Genomic DNA, 6,000 nt, shown 5'->3' with positions numbered 1-6,000 from the left:
TTGCAGTAAGTGTTAGGTTCTGTGTAAAGGCTATGTTAGTGTTAGGGGTAGGGTTACTGTTAAGCTTAAGCATAGTGATACGGTTAGCTTTGGGAATCACGTTAGGGTTAGGGTTAAGGCCAGGGCTAGAGTTAGGGCTAGGCTTAAGTTTAGGGTTAGGGCTTGGTCTAGGGTTAGGTTTAGGTTCAGTTCTACTACTAAGCTTAGTTTTATATCTAGTACTAGGCATAGAGCTGCCTTTAGGGTTAGGGTTCAGTGTTGGGCTAAGTGTTATGCCCAGTTTTATGGTGAGGTTTACAGGTAGGGTTAGCTCAAGGGCTGGGGCTTGTGTTAGGATTATGTCTGGGATTAGTTTTAGTGTTAAGGTTGGGGATAGGGTTAGGGGTCGGGTGAGGACAAGGATTAGGGTTAAGGTTGGTGCTGAGGTTAGGGCTAGGTTTACTGTAAGGTTTGGGTTAAGGTTAGGGTTAGGGTTATGGTTAGAAGTTGATTTAGTGTTAGGGTTAGGGTAAGGTTTAGGTCTATGATTAGTGCTAGAGTTAGGTTTAAGGTTAGGTTTATCACTATGGCTAGTGTTTGAGCAAGGTTTAGGGCTAGGGTTAGGGTTAGGTTTAGGTTTATGGTTATGGTTAGTGTTAGGTTTAGGCATATGGATAGGGTTAGGCGTAGCGGTACGGTTAAGGGTAGGTTTAGGGTTACATGTAGGGGTACAGTTAGAGTTAACGTAAGTGTTAAGGTTAGAGGTAGGCTTAGCGATAGGTGTGGCATTGGGTTAGGGTTAGGTTTTGTGTTAGTGTTAAGGTTACTGTTATGGTTTAAACTTAGGGCTAGGGATAAGGCTAGGTTTAGGGTTATAGCTAGGGTTATGGCTAGGGTTAGGATTAGAGCTAGGGCTAGGATTAGTGTTAGGATTAAGATTAGGTTTGGGTTATGCTTGGTGTTAGAGGTAGGGGTAGGGTTAGGGGTAGGCGTTTGGTTAGGTTTATGATTAGGGGAGGGGTAGGGTTAGGTTTAGGGTTGCATTAGGGTTAGGGTTAAAGAATAGGTTAAGGCTAGGTCTAGGGTTACGGTTAGGGTTATGGCTAGGGCTAGGGTGAGAATTAGGTTTTGGGTTAGGATTAATGTTAGCATTAGGGTTAGTGTTAGCATTAGGTTTGGTTTAGCATTAGATTTAGGGCTAGGGCTAGCGTTAGGGTTAGAGTTGGGTTACATTTAGGTGTAGGCATAGTGGTAGGTTTTGGGCTACTGTTTGGGAGGTGTAGCTGTTGGGATACGGTTAGTGTTGGGGTTATTGTTTGGGTTTGGGTTAGGGTTAGGGTTATGCCTAGGGCTAGAATTTGGTTTAGGTCTTGGGTTGGGTTACCGTTAGTTTTATGGTGAGAGTTAGGGGTAGGTTTAGCATTAGAGTTAAGGTTAGGGCTAGAGTTCATATTATAGCAAGTGTTATGGTTAAGGCTAGTGTTAGGCCTAGATTTAGGGATAGGATTAGGACTAGGGTTAACGTGGGTTAAGGTTAGGGTTTGTGTTAAGGGTAGTTTTAGGGCTACAGTTAAGCTTAGTGCTACATTAGGGTTACAGTTAACGTTAGTTTTTGAGGGCTAAGATTAGTGTTATGGCTAGGATTATGTCTAGGCTTAGGGTTAGGATTAGGACTAGGGCTATGGTTGGGTTTAGGGCTATGGTTGGGGTTAGCGTTATTGTTAGGGCTAAGTTTAGGGATAGTGTCAGTGTTAGAGTGAGCATTAGGGTCAAGGTTATAGAAAAGTCTAGGATTATCATTAGGGCTACAGCTAGGTCTATGGTTAGGGTTAGGGCTTGGCTAGGGTTAGGGTGAGGTATATGGTTATGGATAGGGCTAAGGTTAGGCTCAGGTCTAGGGCTAGGATATGTGTTAGGGTTAGGGCTTGGGTGGAGTGTTATGGTTAGGTTTAGTGTTAGGTATAGAGCTAGGGCTAGAGTTAGGGTTAGTGCTAGCATTAGGGTTAGTGTTATGTGTAGGACTAGTGTTTTGTTTAGGGCTAGAACACTAGGCTTAGCAATAGGGTTAGAGCTAAGGTTGGTGTTATGGTTAGGGTTATATTTAGGGGTAGGTTTAGGGTTAGGGTTATCGTTATGGTTATGGTTTGGGTTTGGCTTAGGGTTAGGGTTAGTGTTAGATCTTGGTTAAGGGCTTGTGTCAGGACTAGGTCTAGGATTAAGGTGAGGCTTAAGGTAAGGGTTAAGGTTGGGTTAGAGTAAGGGGAAGTCTTAGGGTTAGGTTTAGATCTATGATTAGGTTCTGGGGTGGTGGTAGGGGCTGGCTTACAGCTAGGATTAGGCTTTTGGTTAGGCTATGGCTAGGGTTAAGTTTAGATTTAGGTTTAGGTTTAGGTTTAGGTTTAGGGTTAGGTCTAGGGTTAAACTTAGGATAAGGCTAGGGCTAAGATTAGGCTAAAGTTCGTGTTGATGTTAGCATTAGGCTAAGTGTTTGGGTTAAGGGTAGGGGTAGGGGAAAGGGCACGGTTAGGATGAGGTTTAGGGTTAAAGTTAGGGGTAAATTTATGGGTGGGGGAGGTCTAGTTTTAGTGTTATGGTTACAGTTATGGTTAATATTAGTGTTTGTGCTAGCGTTAGTGTTCTGCTTATGGTTAGTGTTAAGCATAGGGGTAGGATTAGGCTTCAGGTTGTATTAGGGTTAAGGTTAGGTTTGGGATAGGTGTAGGCGTGGGGCTAGGATTAGTGTTAGAGTTAAGGATAGACTTACGGTTAGGTTTTAGTTAGGGTTAGAAGTAGTTTATGGTAATGGGGTGGGGCAGGGTTGGGGTTAGTGTTGCGTTATTCTTAGGTTTAAGGTTAGGGATAGAGGTAGGGTTTGGGTTATGTTAGGGATAGGGTTAGGGTTAGGGTTGGATTAGGGTTAGCGTCAGTGTTAGTGTTAGTGTTAGAGTTAGGGTTAGGGTTAGCCTTAGTGTTTGTGCTAGGGTTAGGGATACAATTAGAATTAGGGTTAAGTTTTTGGCCAGGAGTAGTTTTAGGGATAGGGTTAGTGTTACGGCTACTGATCAGTCTGGGTTTTAGTGTTAGGGCTAGGGCTAATATTAGTTTCAGGTGTAGGGCTGGGTTAAGGCTAGTTCTAGGGCAAGGGTTAGTGGTAGGATTGCAGTTATGGCTAGAGGTAGGGCTAGGGCTAGGGCTAGTGTTATGGTTAGAATTATGTCTTGGGCTAGGCTTAGTGTTAGCGACAGGGCTAAGCTTAGGGTTAGTTCTAGTGCTTGGATTATTGTTAGGGTTATGGTTAGTGTTTGAGTTGGGGTCGGGTTACGGTAAGGGAAAAGTTTAGTGTTAGTGGCACACATAGGATTAAGGTAGAGGTAAGTGTAGGTTTAGTGTTAGGGTTATGGTTAGGGATAAAGTTAGGTCTAGGGCTACAGTTAGGGTTAAGACTAAGGCTAAGGTTAGAATTAGGCTTTGCATTATGATTAATGTTAGCAATATTTATGGGCTGGTGTTAGAGTTTGTAACACTAATCCTAACCCAACTTTTGCCATAACATTAAGCCTATCCCAAACCCTAAAACTAGCCCTAGCCCTAACCCTAATAGTATCCTTACCCCTAACTATCACTGTAACCATAACCCTAAGCCAACTCTACCCCTAACGTTAAACCTAGTCCTAGTTCAAGCCCTAACAGTAACACTAACAGTAGCATAACGCTAACGCGAAACCTAGTCCTAACCCAAAATCTAACCCTACAGCTACTCTTACACCTTCGACTGCCCCTAACCCTAAAGCAACCCAAGACTAATACCAGACCTAACCCTAATCCTACCCCTAGCCCTAAACTGAAACCCAGCCCCAGCCCTAACTCTAACACTAAACCTAGCCCTAAACCTAAAAATAAACTTAACCCAAAATGTAATCCTAAACCTAGCACTAAGCCTTGCCCTAATGATAACTCTTGCCATAACACTAACCTTAACACTATTCCCAACCCTAACACTCAACATAACCCAACACAGAATCCAAGGCTAAGCCTAACTGTAGCCCTAGCTGTAGCCCTGACCCAGTCCTAACACAAAACCTAACTCTATTTCTAGCCCTACCCCTACCATTAAAACTAATGCTAACACAAAATCAAACCCCAACCCATAACCCTAAGCAAAAGTGTAACACTAATTCTACATTAGCCCTACTCATAAACAGCCCTAGCCGTAACACTAACCCTAATCCTAACCCTAATGCTAGACCTAAGCAACAATAACCAGAACTCCAATGCTAACCCTCATGCTAAACCTAACCCTAACCCTCACGCTAAACCTCACCCTAACACTAAACCTAACCCTATCCCTAACCCTACCCGTACACGTACCCTAACTCTAACCCTAACAGTAACCCGAACTCTAACCCTAGCCCAAACCCAAACCCTAAACATAACCCGAACGCTAACCCTAAATATAACCCTAAACCTAACACGAAACCTAACCCAAATCCGAACCCGAATACTAACCCTAACTCTACCATGAACACTAACCCAATCCTGAACACTAACCCTAATCCTAACCCAAACCCTAAAACTAATCCTAACACTAACACTAACTCTAATCAAAAACCAACCCTAACCTGAAACCAAACCCTAACCCTATCTGGGAACCTAACCCCAATGCTAACCATAACCCTAACACTAACCTGAATCCTAACCCTATCCTGAACACTAACTCTAACCCTAAGCCAAACCATAACCCTAACCAGAACCATAACCAGAACTCTAACCCTAACCCGAAACCTACCCCAAAACCTAACCATAACACTAACAATAACCTTAACCCCAAACCTAACCCCAACACTAACCTAACAATAACACTAACCCTAAACCTAACCCTATTCTGTACACTAACACTAAGCCTAATCTGAACCCTAACACAAACCCTAACCCAAACACAAACCATAACCCGAAACAGTACCCTAATCCCAACCCTAGTACTAACCATAACCCTGACCTAAACTTAAATGTAACCCAAATCCGAACCCAAACCCGAACCATAAGACTAAACCAAACCTTAACCATAACATTAAGCCTAACCCTAACTCTAACCCTAACCCTAAAACTAACCCTAACTCGAACCATAACCCAATCCTGAACACCAACCCTAACACTAAAGCCAACACTAACCCTAACCCAAAATAAACTTAACCCGAAACATAACCCTAATCCGAAACCTAACCCTAAATCGAACCACAACCCGAACCCGAACCCGAACCCTAGCCCTACTGCTAACACTAACACTAACCCAAACCTGAAACCAAAGCTGAAGCCTAACACTAACTCTAATCCTTACACTAACCCAAACCTTAAAACTTTTCTAAACACTAACCCTAACCCTAACCCGAACAATAACCATAACCCGAACCAGATTCATATCCCTTCACCGAATGAGAACACGAACCCTACACCGAAACCTAACCCGAACACTAACCCTAACTCTAACCATAACCCGATGCCTAACCAAACCCAAACCTGAACCCTACCCCTAAACAAAACCCTAACCCTAACACGACCCCTAACACAAACCCTAACCCTAACCTGAAGACGAACCCGAAACCACTCCATTACCCTATCCATAATCCTAACCATAAACCTAACTCTGACCCTAACACTAACTCGAACACTAACACTAAACCTAACTTGAACCCTAACCTTAACACTAACCCTCACTGTTACCATAACCCTAACCCGAACCCTAGCCCGAAACCTAACCCTAATTGTAACCCTAACCCTAACCCTAACGTGAACCCTAACCCTAACGCAAGGAAAACCCTGACCTTAAGCTTAACCCTAACCATAACTTAAGAGTAAGCCGAACCATAACCATAACCCTAACACGAATCCTAACTCTACCACTAACCTGAACCCGAACCCAAACCCTAACCCTAACCCTAACCTGATCCTAACCATAACATAAACCCGAACATTAACACTAACCCCAACCCTAAACCTAAACCAAACCCGAACCCGAACCCTAAC

This window comes from Diceros bicornis, chromosome X (genome assembly GCF_020826845.1).
Source record: "Diceros bicornis minor isolate mBicDic1 chromosome X, mDicBic1.mat.cur, whole genome shotgun sequence".
Classification (NCBI taxonomy): Eukaryota; Metazoa; Chordata; class Mammalia; order Perissodactyla; family Rhinocerotidae; genus Diceros; species Diceros bicornis.
The sequence above is the reverse complement of the archived record's forward strand: the minus strand, read 5'-3'. Positions refer to the sequence as shown.